This window comes from Gobius niger, assembly GCF_951799975.1.
Source record: "Gobius niger genome assembly, chromosome: 8".
NCBI classification, from domain to species: Eukaryota; Metazoa; Chordata; class Actinopteri; order Gobiiformes; family Gobiidae; genus Gobius; species Gobius niger.
In genome coordinates, this window is record NC_136859.1 from 3,716,634 (window position 1) to 3,733,059 (window position 16,426).

General features: G+C 40.8%; 1 protein-coding gene across 4 annotated transcripts in view; it reads left to right on the forward strand.

The window, feature by feature from the left end:
- The first annotated feature begins 1,830 nt into the window (after positions 1 to 1,830).
- The window catches only part of LOC306966289 (disks large-associated protein 1-like), a 100,501-nt gene continuing 85,905 nt past the window's right edge, over positions 1,831 to 16,426 (forward strand). For 2 of the 4 annotated variants that reach the window (XM_079560994.1, XM_079560995.1), the window contains exon 1: positions 1,831 to 2,047. The gene's annotated coding sequence lies outside the window, so the exon portion shown is untranslated. The remainder of the gene's footprint in view (positions 2,048 to 16,426) is intronic. The other 2 variants (XM_079560996.1, XM_079560997.1) reach the window with 1 other exon arrangement.

Consider the following 16,426-nt stretch of genomic DNA (forward strand, 5'->3'; position numbering starts at 1 on the left):
AATGCGTATATATTTAATTTAATGATTTATTTATTAATTAATCTATTTATTTATTAATTCATGCCATTATAGCCCTGAAATGTGTGCAGATGCTTCAATCATGTTAATGCGTGGAGAGAGTCCATTGCATTCCATTGGACCGAACTGGTCCAATATGAGGACACATGGGGTGGTCCAATATGAGGACACATGGGGTGGTCCAATATGAGGACACATGGGGTGGTCCAACATGAGGACACATGGGGTGGTCCAATATGAGGACACATGGGGTGGTCCAATATGAGGACACATGGGGTGGTCCAATATGAGGACACATGGGGTGGTCCATTATGAGGACAGATGGGGTGGTCCAATATGAGGACACATGGGGTGGTCCAATATGAGGACACATGGGGTGGTCCAATATGAGGACACATGGGGTGGTCCATTATGAGGACACATGGGGTGGTCCAATATGAGGACACATGGGGTGGTCCAATATGAGGACACATGGGGTGGTCCAATATGAGGACACATGGGGTGGTCCAATATGGGGCCGACACCCACTTGAGTTCTCGGATGTATATGTTAGCAACCGTGTACATATAGATACAGACGGCATCTCGTCATAGAAGGGGGCGTGGCTTCGCCGAGGGGGAAAATAGAATCTTTAGAGAAAGATAAGATAAGATAAACTTTTATTGATCTCACAAAGGAGAAATTCACTTGTTACAGTCGGCGTTCAAGAAGATCACACACAATTTTCCACTCTTTTTTGCCATTTTCTGGTGGAATCTCAACTTATTTATCACATACAAATAAAGTAAAGTGTAAATCAGGCCCATATGCATATTTTCTCACAGCAGATTGTTCAGTAGAAGTGAAAAAACGGCAGTTGTAGCTAGCGCGAGCTAACCGTTAGCATTAGCCCGATGCTAACATGTAGCATCAAGTTAGCATTCTCCGTTATTCATGTATTTATGGGCTGTTGAACCACTTTGCTCCTCTCCATGTCTTTGTATCTTTATTTAGTAGAAACTATGTTCATATTTCAACATTTGTTACAGTCGTTTTTGAATAATTAGAGAAAATATACATTTTTTCAAAATGGTTTTTCCCCTTAACTGTTTTCAAAAATGACCATATATGGGTGATTCCAGAGATGCCGTCTGTATCTATGAGTCATCATTCCTCATTGTGTTCATTAATTATATGTCAAACAACCCACACAGGCCGTCCTCGCCAGTCCGCCTAAAGTTTGCGGTCACGCCGCACTCCCAAAGATGATCGAAAATTACAAAGAAATGTGTGAAAACACTTTTTTTGTCACCATTAACTCATTTTGATCATTCTCGCCGTCAATCATCTCAGGCAGACGTAATATCACGTCGCACGTCATTTTGATCGCAAATTGATGTGTTAACTATTGATGGAAAGGAGAACGAGTGGCGGTCCAATTTAGGGACCGGTCAAATATAGGTCCATCTCCCCTACAAACGCATCAAATAAAACAATGTGGAACACAGAAAACACAAATGCAGTTCGCGAAAAAAGGCAAAAAAACGCAGCTGTACCAAGAGAGAGGGAGGTTGCAGATCCATCGAAATAAGTCATATTTTAATGCACTTTAAAGCTGTTTGCGTAATATGTGCAAATGATCCTGTAAAGATGGAAAAACCTCCGTGTTGTTTGTGATATGTCTAGGCTTTGTGTGATAATATTTGCGCGGCTTAAATCTCAACATTTTAGCGCAAACATCGAGCGTAAAACTCGCCATAATTAGCCGCCACTAACTCGCCACAATCCCTCCCGACCACTTCCTGGATTATTGTCTCGAGACCCCCCCCTCCACTTCCTGCGCGCGCTGCGGACGCGTTTACCTTGACGTTTCCTCGAGTCGCACATCTCCTCGCTCGCACGCACACGCACGGCAGCAGAGGCGCATTCCAGCAGTCTCCCTCTGTCTCCCCCCACTGCTCAGTCCCGTCCTCCAGGACCCCGAGAGACCCCCGAGGACCGGCCAGGACACGGCACCGCGCGGAGACAGCGGGGATGTGAAGCGCTTCAGGTGAGCCCAAGGAGGAGCGTCATCTCTCGGCTGCTTCCCCCTCTCTCTGATCCGCGGAGGTAAAGGCGCTCGGGTGTCGTGTGTAGCGGAAAAAGAAAGAAAAAAAAAAGGATGTCGTCTTGTCGTGTCGCCGTGTTTTGTAATAAGCCTATTATTATCCGCGCGTTTTTTTCCCCTTTTTTTTTTTTTTTTACTGCTGCGCGCCTTGTCATCTGCAGTGGCGCTCCGTGCTCCGTGCGTGGGGGAGATGCCTGCTTGCCCCTGCGTGTGTCGCCTTCACCGGGACTAAACCGGCGCTAAATCCGCTTTAAACCCGGGCTAAACTAGTTGCAAAACCACGTCCCGAATCGGGGCTGAAACGTAGGCGTAAACACGGGACTAAACCGAGGCGTAAAAAACCCCAAACGAGGACTGAACCAGAGATGCCTGCAGCCTGATCGCGTTGCCTTACCGGGACTAAGCCAAGACTGGACCCAGAACTTAAGGGCTAAACGAGGACTAAACTAGGGCTGCAGACCCAGATCTCTACCAGGACTAAACCAGGGCTAGATTATGGCTTCATGAAGCAAGGACTGAATGTGGACTGAGCCAGAGAAGACGCCTGCAGCCTCCGCGTCGCCTTATCGGGATTCAACCAAGACTGAGCCAGAACTTTAGGGCTAAACGTGCACCAAACCAGGACCAAACCAGGGCTATTAACCAGATCTAGACCAGGACTAAGCCGGGGCTGAATTGGGGGGATAAATAAAGCTCTAAACCGGCGAAGATGTCTGCTGCCTGCACGCGCGTTTCCTTACACCGTGACCACCGCGTCCAACACCAGGATTAAACCACGACTAAATCAGGTCAGAACCCGGACTAAACCGGGACCAAACGCGGACTAAAGCGGGGAAGATGCCTGGCTGCGTTGTGCGTGTGTGTGCGTGTGTGTGCGCGTCTGTGCGTGTGTGTGTCGCCTACTCGTCTTACGCATTTCTTCGCAGTGGTTTCTTAAGTGGCGTTTCTCTCCGCGTTTAGCGCCGCGCTCGAGGGTTAAATCGATATGGGAAATGATGATGATGGTGGTGGTGGTGGTGGTGGCGATGACCCCCCCCCCCCCCCCCCCCCCCCCGCGCCAGGGCTGGTTTTGGGGTCCGGTTTTAGCCCCCCCTCGATTATGTCAGGGAATTAACCCCACGGTGAAGGAAGCGCTCAGTGACGCGTCCATTCAGCTCCTCGCAGCGGGAGAAGCCGCGCCAGAGCGGGGGATTCAGGGGCTGAGCGTGACCGGGAACTGGGTTAGGTTTAGGTTTTTAGACTCTATCGCTGCACGACATGAGGAAACTACCGCGATTTTTTTTTCATCAAATTGTGTCAAATCGTTTTATTGCAACATTTATAAAGTTATTTCATGATTGTTACATTGATTTAATCATGTGTCGCATCCTCGGTGTTGGGGTAAGGGTTTTGAGGATCTGCAACAGGGTTTCCGCACGGCATTAAAGGGACTATACAGAGTTTAAAAATGTTAAAATTAAGGCAAAACTCAATTTTTTTCAGTTTTCAGGTTTTGGGCCAAATTGGTCTCTGAACATACAAGCTTTCACCCGGAAACAAAAAATATGCCTAATCTTCACAATAACATGTTTAAATATTGCGCTGATTCAATGTTCCCCCATAGACTTATATGGGAGAATGCAATTTCAAGGGCCTTTTTCTCAAAACACATTTTTCTGTCATTGTGGCGACACTATGTCCACGTCAGTCGGACCTAAAGACTTCACATTTTCCAGCCTTGGACTGAACAATATTTGGAAGATTTTTTCAGAGGGATTTTTTATTATCTAATCCCTAAACCCCATTTATTGAGTTTTGAATGTCAAAAAATAAGGTGAAAATTAATTTTAACAAGAATTAACAAGAAATCCAAAATCCCCTCTGAAAAAGTCTTGGCAACTCATTCACCAATAAAATGAAACCATACGTTTGAATGTAGCTAGATGGGAAATTTGGGGCATTTTTAGGCATAAAACACCTTGTTCTTATATGAAAAGATAACATGACAGAAAACTTGCAATGTATTTTTTTCTCACATTTATGCCAGTGATCGACAGCAAAAGTTTCAAAGTGATATCTGTAAATTTACATTTTTCTCCCTATTCACCTGCAGTGTCTCGCCTTAAAGCAGTACTAAGTAACTCTTCCCCCTAGAGGCCATAAGCGCAACTGCAGGTGTAATAGCAAGTTACGATTTTTTAATTTATTAATTGTCTTGGAGAGTAAATACTACGCTGACAGGAAAGGCGAAGGGAGAGAGGGTTACTGTGCATCCAATTATACAACGGAAATATTTTTTTTCACTCAAACTTGGCTGTAAATACTGTTTAAAGTGACGTTAGCTTTGCCCGTTAGCATGTTAGCTTCTTGTTGCAAACATGGTTTTCTGGCCAGAGACGCCAGGGGGAGATGAAAGACCCTCCAATCATCCCATAAACACTTGTATTACCCCCACAGGGACTACGGAAAGGATTTATTAAGGTAAATAAGTTACTTAGTACTGCTTTAAGTACATGTTCCAGTAATGTCTTAATGTGTAGAAGGAGCTCAGACCTGTTCACCACAACTGCCTCTAAAATCCTGCACTGTCACTCAGAAAGGTGTTACTTCGGGTCTGAAGTGCCGTCATGCACGAGATTAATATAGAAGCTGCATTTACACGTAAGACCTGAGGTGGCAGTAGTGAGTATAAAATGGCCAACTTGCATCTAGTCGCTTTAAAAAGCCTTGAAGTGCATATGACATGTTTTAATGCTTTTGTGCATAACTTGAAACCATACAGTGACTTCCTGTTTCGAACCAGCACGCCAAAATAAAAGCACACAGCTCGTCTCATTGATTAGTTCAGCGGGTGCTTGCAACATTACAAGAATATAATTGAATACACACATTTTAAGTGTTTTGTCTGTTAATAGTTAGACAGAAGGAACGTTTAACTAATGAATGAGATAAGATGGTGCTTTTATTTTGGCGTTCTGGATCGAAACAGGAAGTCACTTCTTGGGCAGCGTTGTTTTGATTTCAAGTTATGCACAATTATCAATTATGATTTTATTTCAGTGAAGCAGCAAATAAATGAAGAAATGTTCGAAAGAAAAGGGTCATGTGCGCTGGTGGAGCTGGATTTCCCGAGATTTGACGTCATCAGATAAAAACGGTCTTTTATCCCTGATTAGCGCTTAGCTTAGCGGTAGTTTGCTAGTTTTCAAAAAAATCTCGTTAATGTACTTTTTGCTTGCATTGATGTCAGACATTTCACTCGCAATGTTGTTACTCCGAGGATGACGACAGCTCAAACTAAACTCAAAAACGCAGCCGTGTTTAAATAAAAAGGAAGCTCGTTTTGACCCGAGTTCCCAGTGGTTTTCCTCGGCTGAGTGAGAGTTCATGTACGTTTTCCCCAGTTCCACAAACCACATGAACGCAGCAATACATAGAGGTAAAGCTCCAGAGCAGCTTGACTCACTTCCCATTGATAATACATTGTTGGCATGGCAACAGTGTGAAATTGCGTCCGTCTATGTCACTTCCTGTCTGTCCAATAAGGAAGTGAAACTATAAACATCACAAGCTAAAGAAGGTATTTTTTTTTAGCAGAGCCTTTAATATAATTGTATATGTTTTAGCAACAATTAGCATATGCTCTTTAAAAGTCAGTGAATGTCAAATCCAGTTTCTTTTGAAACAGTGACATTGCTCGCCATTTTTGTTCCATTATTACTCCAGTCGAAAATGCAAAAGCTTGTGGTCCAAGGAACATTCATTTCATTCAACATTCAAAGTGTCAGATTCAGTTTTATACGTGAAGTTTCCCCTTGTGTCCAATTCACTGTTGAATATCTACATTTCCTCTACTTAAAGACACTAGATGCAAGTTGGTGATTTTATGCTCACTACTGCCACCTCAGGTCTTACAGGTAACTGCAGTCTCTATATTAAGCTCCTGCATGACGGCACTTTGGTAACTTTCTGAGCGACAGTGCAGGATTTTAGAGGCAGTTGTGGTGAACAGGTCATTCTACACATTAGGACATGGCTGGAACAAGAAGAGGGAGGAAAATACTTAGTTTTAACATTTTTAAACTCAATATAGTCCCTTTAACCTCTTAGCTCCCACCTGAACCGAGAAGATCACGTTATCAGATTTTTTTCCATCATTTTTTTTGTTGGGTATTTAACTCATTTTTGTAACTTTTTTGTCATTTTTTGTCATTTTTCACACATTTTTGTCATTTTTTTTCCTTTTTTGTCACATTTTTATCTTCTTTTTTCGTCAATTTTTTTGTCACATTTTTGTCATTTTTTCATCAATTTTTTGTCAAATTTTAGTCATTTTTTTGTCACATGTTGTAATTTTTTGTCACATTTTTTTTTTCACATTTTGTCACATCTTTGTCATTTTTTTTAGTCATTTTTTGTCACATTTTTGTCATTTTTTCGCCAATTTTGTGTCAATTTTTTGTCATTTTTTTGTCACATTTTGTTATTTTTGGGTCAAATTTTTATCACATTTTTGCCACTTTTTCATCCATTTCTTGTCAATGTTTTCTCACTTTTTTGTCACATTTCCATCATTGCTTTCGTCTCAGTTCAGTTTTGTTGCTATTTTCACAGCTTTTTTCCAGAAGCTTTTGGACTGGGGTAAAGTCAAACTGGAGAAAATGTGCTCGGTTCAGGTGGGAGTTAAGGGGTTAGTAATACACTGCCTGACCAACAGAAAGTTATCTCAGAACAATGGTCTCACGCTCTAATATTTGGTTGTAGCGTCTTTAGCTTTGATTCCTGCACATTCACTGTGACATTGTTTCAGTATAAGCTTCTGCACCGTCTCAGTGTTGCATTAACATTTCACTAATATCTTGTATTGATGATGGGAGAGTGCGACCACTGTGCACAGCCCTCTCCAGCACATCCTAAAGATTATCAGTGGGGTTAAGATCTGGACTCTGGTGTGAAAATGATGTTTCCGGTTATTGAATCCTGGCATTGTCATGTTGGAATACGCTTGTACCATCAGGGAAGAAGAAGTCCACTGATGGAATAACCTGGTCATTCAGGAGGTTCAGATGATCTTTGGGCACAAACTGTTGCTGAACCAAGACCTGACCGACTGCAGCAGATCAGAACAGTTACATCTGGGTCAAAGACGCTTTTATTATGGTCTGGTGGTGTGTTAACCTCTTAACTCCCACCTGGACGGATCCCATTTTCTCCAGTTTGGCTTTACCCTAATCAAAAAACTTCTTCGGAAAAAAGCACCAAAACAGCCACAAAAAATGAGAAGAAAACAAGGATTTGTAAACGCAGCAAAAATATGACAAAAATTCAACAAAAATGTGACAAAAGCTCAACAAAAATGTGACAAAAATTCAACAAAAATGTGACAAAAACTCAACCAAAGAGTGAGAAAAATTCAACAAAAATGTGAGAAAAATTCAACCAAAGAATGACAAAAATTCAACAAAAAGTAACAAAAAACTCAACCAAAAAGTGACAAAAACTCTACAAAAATGTGACAAAAATTCAACCAAAATTCAACAAAAACTCAACCAAAAAGTGACAAAAATTCAACAAAAATGTGACAAAAACTCAACCAAAGAGTGACAACAATTTAACAAAAACTCAACAAAAAAGTGAGAAAAATTCAACAAAAATGTGAGAAAAATTCAACCAAAGAATGACAAAAAATCAACAAAAAGTAACAAAAAACTCAACCAAAAAGTGACAAAAACTCTACAAAAATGTGACAAAAATTCAACCAAAATTCAACAAAAACTCAACCAAAGAATGACAAAAATTCAACAAAAACTCAACCAAAAAATTACAAAAACATACAAAAGGTGACACAACACAGCAACAACGCGAGGAAAAAGATCAGTTTTGTGGGTCTTAGCTTTCAAATGAGGTGCCACACAGACCTATATAATGGCCAAAGAGGACAGAATGCATTTGGTTTAGGCGGGTGGTAAGAGGTTAATCTTTAAAAATATCTTTAAAAACTTTGTGGCAGGAGAAATCTAGTCTTAAGGCAGTAAAACGCTTGTGTCTGGCTGCTACCTGTGCAAAATTATTTTTAAATCTGACTTATTGATTTCCTCCTTCCCCCTGACTCATTCTAAAACCGCGGTCTCCGGTGAGTAAACTCCTCTGCCGTGACGCCGGAGTGACGTCGCCGCGGAGCTTTTGGGGAATAGCCTCAGCTCTGAAATCATGAATGAACGAGGGGAGAGACTTGTGAGGAGATTCAGAGGCTGAGGAGGCTCGTGTTGCTGCTGCTGCGGTGGAGATGAGGCAGAGGAGGAGTGCAGTCTGTATAAGTGTGATTGTTTCATTGAAGGATCTTTTTTGTGACAATGATGAGACGGTGATGAGCTAAACCTGGACTGAAATATGACGAGCTTTGGCCGATGAGACGAGGCTGGATTTTACATTTCTGCCTGTTTTGTACAAACTAATATTAGCCTGAGCTTTGCGCCAGGAGGTCTGTGGGAGACGTTCAGCGAGGAAACGTATCACAAGCCGATTGTGGAGTAAAATTGTGACATGTTTGCAGGACTTGCCTTCGATACAACCCGTCGACCTTGATTCCAATTTTCTGTAGTTTGCGTTCACATGACGTTCGGAATCAGACAATAATTTAACCCCTTAACTCCCACCTGAACCGAGCACATTTTCTCCAGTTTGGCTTTACCCCAGTCCAAAAGCTTCTGGAAAAAAGCTGTGAAAATAGCAACAAAACTGAGACGAAAACAATGATGGAAATGTGACAAAAAAGTGAGAAAACATTGACAAAAGTGGCAAAAATGTCACAAGAAATTGACCAAAAAATGGACGAAAAAATTACAAAAATGTGATAAAAATTTGACAAAAAATTACAAAAATGTGACCAAAATGTATCAAAAAAAAAAAAGACAACAATTCTATAAAAAAATGAAAAAAAATAAAATAAATTTGACCAAAAATGACAAAAAAAATGACAAAATGTGACACAAAAATGACAAAAAATTGACCAAAAAATGTGATGAAAAATTGACGAAAAAATGACGAAAAAGTTACAAAAATGAGTTGAATACCCAACAAAAAAATGATGGGAAAAAAATCTGATGACGTGAGGAAAAAGATCCTCTCGGTTCAGGCGGGAGTTGAGGTTTAAATAGATTTGGAGCGGCTGCGAAGTCTAATGTGGTAACTATGGCAACCGTCAAGATGCTGAATTTCTGACTTGGCTTATGGTTAATATCTCTGTAACGGCTGGACTTATCCACAAAAAGCAGAGTTCAGCGTCTTCTCTCTCAGCACAGATGAACTGAGGTCACATGACTGTCTCACAAAGGCGTCCGAAAGAGGAGACGATGTTCAGAATGACTTTCAGACATGAGATGAAGGTGTCAGGTTTGTGAATCCACTTCCAAATAACGATCAGGGAAAATATTTCGACATTTCTTTCCAAAACGGTGTCTCTCCTGTTGCTTTGTTTCACACAGTGCTCCAACTTCTGACATGAACCTATACTTCATACGGCTGTAACACTTCATACGGCTGTAACACTTCATACGGCTGTAACACGGCGTAACACTGACAGGAAGTGACATAGATAGAGGCAAACCATTTTAAACTGTTGCCGTGCCAACAATGTCACTCATTAGCACGAGTCAAACTGCTCTGGGGCTTTACCTCGATCTATGTCACTTCCTGTCAGGAGCTTAAAAATTCAAATAAAAACAACATTTCTTCATTAAATTTGCTGCTTCACAAAAAATGTCCTTTATGCGTTGGCTTTCAACACGAGCTGAGTTGAATATTCCACATTGTTTGTCAAATCTATTATAGAAAACGCTATCTCAATGGCCGCCGCCTGGGCGCCGCCATGTTTGTTTCCCATACCGACTTTGAAGCTAAGCAGGGAAGTGCCTGGTTAGAACTGGGATGGGAGACCGTTCCTCCGAAGCTAAGCAGGGAAGGGCCTGGTTAGGACTGGGATGGGAGACCGTTTGGGAACACCAGGAAGCCTGGCGACAGTACTGAGTGTGTGCGTGGACATCCGCGGCCGGCCCCCACGTGACGGTCCCACCGGCCGCGGGCATTGGCCACGGGTCCATATGGACCGCGGTGCTGCTGTCCGAGGACAACCCGCCGTCACAACAACACGAGTGCACGAGATCTGACTGCCGTGCGTGTGCGCGCATCCAAACAGGGTGATGTGTGTGTGCGTGTGTGTATGTGTGTGCGCGTGTGTATGTGTGTGCGTGCGTGTGTGGCCGTGTGTGTATGTGTGTGCGTGTGCGTGCGTGCCCAAAACCTGCTCAAACACGAGCCTCTAATCAAACGCGCTGCTCCGACTGATTTATCCTGCGTGTGAGTAAAAGCGAAAATGATACCACTTAACGAGCGCATGGCCTGCACTGCGTAGTTTTTTTCTTTTTTTTTTTTTACTTTGCTGCTGTACCATTTGTTTTCTATTTTGCTTCCACGTATTGTGAGCGCAGAGGTACATTTGATTCTAAAGCAGCTTTGAACGCATTGCCAATTTTATTGTAAAGTTATAAATACTGTCTAATAACGATCATTAGGCTATTTCAGTTCTAAACCTACTCATTCTTTTTTTTTTTTTTACACGACCGTGATGCACCAAACCACGGGTCCTGCACCGTGAACCAAACCGTTAGAGCTGAACCCCTAATATTTATCCATAATTATTCCACTGTCTCTTGAATCCTGTTCCCCAAGTTTAGCGAAAATATTGTCGTACTTTATAAGAAAGGAGCACGGGTGCATCAAACACTCCAATTGCAGTTTGTTTGAACTTTTTTGGACCCTTCATTCTTTTACTCATTTGTAGTGGCCATAGTTTTTGGAATGGGTTGGGAACCACTGGTCTACAGCTGAACTGTGTGACGGGTTGGACATTTCTTTGTAATCACTCATAATCTCTGAATATCAAATGTGGAGACTAGCGAGGCCCGGCCGAAGGCCGGGTCTCAGCTAGTATATATATATATTTTAGCTCAGTACGTTTATGATTGTATCTCTTGTCTGAAACATGTTTGGACAGTGTCGACTGTATCTGAAAAGTGTTGCAGTAAATAGATAAACTGTGACCTTGACCTTGACTTATCCATCTTAATATATACATGCCTTTCAGTCATGTGACTTTTGTTGTTATGGCGGCCATTTTGAATACCGAAATGGAATTTTGCAGTACTAAAACATATCTCTACTCAGGATGAAAATGAAAGACAACTGACAATGACATTTTGATTTACTCGTAATCATTGCTCAAGAAGAGAACAGTAAACACATGACCCCAGAGCGCACGTTTACGTGAAGAAATCAGTGATTAACCTCTTAACTCCCGCCTGAACCGAGAGGATCTTTTTCCTCATGTCATCAGATTTTTTATCCATCATTTTTTTGTCGGGTGTTCAACTCATTTTTGTAAGTTTTTTTGTCATTTTTTTTGTCATTTTTGTCAAATTTTTGTCGTTTTTCCGCAAAAAAAAAAGAAAAAAAAAAGTCACTTTTTCCCCCCCACATTTCTGTCATTTTTTGTCACTTTTTTGTAATTTTTTTGTCAAATTTTTATCACATTTTTGTCAAATTTTTATCACATTTTTGTGACATTTTGGTCATTTTTTGTCACATTTTTGTAATTTTTTGGTCAAATTTTTATCACATTTTTTCATTTTTCCTTCCATTTTTTGTCAATTTCTTGTGACATTTTTGTGACATTTTTGCCACTTTTTCATCATTTTTTTGTCACTTTTTTGTCATTTTTTCCATCATTGTTTTCGTCTCAGTTTTGTTGCTATTTTCACACCTTTTTTTTTTTACAGAAGCTTTTGGACTGGGGTAAAGCCAAACTGGAGAAAATGTGCTCGGTTCAGGTGGGAGTTAAGGGGTTAAGCTGCGCCAGGATGTTAGCATGCTACCGATTAGCATTTAGCTTCAACAGCTCAGCTCTGACCTCTCCAAGAGAAAGCCCTGAACCACACTCCAAACATCGGGCCTTGGATACATCATGTGACAGAGGTCAGAGCTGAGATGTTACCGTAGTATTTCCTCAGTGTTCACAGATGTGAGCCACACATGTGTTGAAGCCATTGACAGTTGCTAACCGGTAGCATGCTAACGTCTTGAGCAGCCTAAACTGACTCAGACATCCTGCTGCAGCTCGACAGACAGAGCTGCTGAGCATTCTTTAGTGTAAATACAATAATCCACATAGAGCTGACTTTATCACAGACTGCGCTCTCTAAACCAGAGTCTGAGCTGGATTTAACCAGAGCTAAATGTTGTTAGTGCTGCAGCGTCTGCAGTGTTTACAACATACAGGCTAACGTTGCTAACTCACGTCTAGCAGTTTTGGCCATTCTGACGCCGTTTTAAGCCGGGGTTTATTCATCTGAAAAACTAACCCAGCGACTAAAAAGTCCTCAGAAAATCCAAATCAAAGAGACACAGCATGTTTATGTTGAGCCAAAATGAGCTGCAGCAGAACAAGGAAAACGCTGTAGCTACTGGATAAGATGCTACAAACACACGAGAAAATACACGGAGCTGAAGGAAAGACGAAAAGAGACCATTTAAGTAACATCTCAATACTATTGTTAAATAAAAACACATAAATGAATAAAGCACAGGCATTGGGAGCTTTTCTGTCTATGATGGACAGAGACATAAAAATAAAACAATTATATTGAATGAAAATAAAAATAAGTTAATAAATGCCATCAGCACAATTCTAATATAATGTGTCGCCTACTTTACTTAAGGAAATGTACATGAGTAAATTTACTAATTACAAACCAATCTGCTGTGAAAAAAGTAAGAATGTTGAAGAAAATGCCTTGTACTCGTATCGGTATTCGGTATCGGCGAGTACTCGTATCGGTTTTAGAAAAAGTGGTATCGGTGCATCCCTAGCCGGAACTATGCGTGATGTCATTGGAAGCACATGCATATTATTTTCAAAAGCATTAAGTTAAGTCATATGCTCTTTTAGTACATGTAAGTGAGTACTACCCGCCTTGGCAATACTAAACATCACAAAAAATGTCAAACTAATGAAAAAAAATGTGTCTAATGCACTTAAAACACTTTTGTACATTAATTTGTTAAAAGACTCTTACCAAATAACCCACTAAAACCTACAGAAGTGACTAAACTCTGACTAAAACTCAAAAGCACTCTCCTCCTGAAGACTAAAGCTAAGATGGCTGCCAAAAACAACACTGGTATAAATGTTCCTGGTTGGTTTTGTCGAGTCAGAGTTTTCGTGTCTCGAGCTAAAAAAGAGTGTGAAGTGTTACTGACGAGTGTGGGCTGAGACTGTCGCAGCCGAACGGCCCAAACCGGGCTCCAAAAAGCGGACCGAGCGGGGGATAAACCGGCGCTGACCGGAGCAGATCTGAACAAGGCTCGGTGCATCTCTCCCTCTCTGTTGGCTCTTCCTCCCGTTTTCCTCCGGAGCCGACTTCAAAGTGACTTTATCAGCGGCAGGTCGCTCCATGAGGCTCACGTTTTCACGGCAACGTAAACAAGATTAGCATGAATTATGAGCCGCCGACGGAACAGCTCGTGTCAGGGCTGCACCCCCCCTCAACCCCCCCAAACGAATATCTAATTGGACTTTTCTCTCCTGTTAATCACTGCGGCTGCATCTTAATGTTGGATTTATGTTGTAAAATCAAGATTCATTTCAGAAGAGATGAGGCTTTAAATGTCATTGAAAAACATTGACATTGATTCCAACTATAGCTTTAGATTTACACTTGAATAATGACTTTTTTACTCTACACATTAAAAAGAAAATACAAATATGGTCAAAAACATTTTCATCTGAAGGTCTTGCTGGAAATCTTTTCGTTTTCTGTCATTTTCACAGAAACGTTTGGCAGAGATATTACTAACAGTGATATTCACCGAGTCCGAAATCCAGCATTTTGACGGTTGCCATAGCGACCGCATGAGACAACTCTATTTTAAATCAGAGGCCGTTTACGATGTTGTGACGTAACCTGTACGATTGTTTAGTGTGACGTCACACTTAATAATAACCTACGTCCGGTTCTAACATGTTGAGAGCTGCATAATCACAGCAAAAAACACAACTTTATCTGAATCTCCTGCTGAAATAACAGATAAAAGACCCAAACTGTTTTTGTGATGTTAATTATAATTTAAACAACAATTTAAACAATCAGTAACATTATTGTCGCTGGATTTCTATGGCCATGATGCGTATATTGTGGAAAGACATTCATATTTTGTAAAACAATTGTTGTAAATATTGAGTATCTCAGTTGTGCAGGTTGTTGTAAAAGAAGAACGATTTTAGCTTCTTTTGCACCTGTAAAAATATCAAGTAGAAAGGGGGTGGGACTAAATAAGGTCACAAAAAAGAGTGGTGCGCACTGAATGGGTGCTGCTGCCGGATGCTCTCTCATCGAATGCAATTTCTCCATCTGTGAGATCAATAAAGTATCATCTTATCTTATCTTATCTTATCTTATCTTATCTTATCTTATCTTATCTTCAACCCACTCCTTTTTGAACAATTGCTGTATTGGTATCCATTACATGTATTATCATTGTTTTTAAATTGTTCGTATAAAACAAACTAAAAAAATAAATAAAAAATACAGCTCACCGTTTCTCCAGGCAAAATGAAGATATTTTTGTCAAATGAAAAATCCAAAGTAAAAGTAATATTTCTGTGTGATCAGATGTTTAAAAGGAGCCTTGTAGTCGGTAAAACAGGTTAAAATCCCATTATAGTAAATCGGGCTTAAAGCCACACTGCGTAGAATTTTACCCGATAAATAAAATTGAAATACAAGCATTTATTGTGTGACAGATATTTTCATCATTGAAAAATACCTTATGTATAAGCAAGCATTTCTGAGGCTCACCCCTCCTAAGATATGACGGTAAACGTTACTGGGAGCGGGGACGTCTCCAGCTCGTTTCCATGGAGATGTGACGAGAGTCAGTAGAATTTGAGATTTTACCAAGTTAGTTTTTCATCCAAATCCATTCTTCTATTAGACACTGCAGTAAAACATTTTCTGTTGGTCATTAAGAGCACGTTTTTGTTTTGCCGCATCAGTATAGTCCAAAATGTTACACAGTGTACCTTTAAGTTCACATGGACCTGGAAGTGGAGCGACTTAACACACCGAGTGTCAAAAACTGAAAAAATATTTTTTTTAAATTATGAAACTAGACACTCTAATACACCTTATGTGTGGTTTTGATGAACAGAGGTGAAATAAATGAAGATCAAAAACTTGTGAAGAGTCACATCTGGACATTTTATATTATTGTGTTTCTTTTCTGTTTTCTTTAGTCCGTGTGTTGTGTAGTGAACAGATGTAAAGCCGACATTTCTCTCTCGCTCTCTGGAGCGTGTTTGACAAAGCAGAGCGGCTTCACATGGAAAGATCGAAACAGTTGAGATTTTAACATTTCTCTGAGTTTTTAAATGTTTAAAATCGGTCCAAGGACGACTGAGAAACATCCTGTTAAAGTCTTCCTGAACCAGGCTGTTTCAAAGCACATGCCATACACGCGGTGTTTCAAAACGTGTCGTTGTTGAAAATCGACTTGAAACAGAGATATTTAGGCATTTGCCTCTTCACATAACGATAGTGCCAGAGGAGAGAGGAGTTAATCATAAAGGAGAGTGTTTTATAAAAGCCGTTATCTCTATTTCCAGGAAAAAAAAGAAAAGGATTTTGATCAAAACTAGCCTCTGTTTAGTTCAGATTTCTCAAGAAGCGAGGCAGAATTAAACTGTTTTCACCTACAGAGAACTTAGCTTTCAAACGAGCCATAGCCTGTGTCCATAGCTATAACACAGAATACGCTGTGGTGCTACAAATATCATGAAAATGGTCTGGATTGTTGGCCCTCAGTGTGTTAACAAACGTATTGATCACAAATATGGTCCTAATGCAACAAGGGATGGAACGATGAACAATATCGTTAATCGCGATAAAAATGCGGCAGTCAATCAATCGCCACATTTATGGATTATCGTGATTATCGTGCTAGAAGATGAAATCCATCAGACACCAGTGCCGGTGACTTTACAGTGAGTGGGTGCGTCTCCATGGAGACGTGACTAAAGTCAGCAGTATTTCAGATTTCAGTCGGTTAGTTCCTCATCCAGATCCATTCTTTGATTCCCCACTGCAGGAAGAGCATGTTCTGTGTGGAGCGGCTCATGAGCTGCAGGTTTTGTATTGATGACATCAGTATTGTCCAAGATGTTACACAGTGTGCCTTTAATACTTACTTTATATCTCCCTCAATATGACATTTACAGCAGGCAATGAAGAG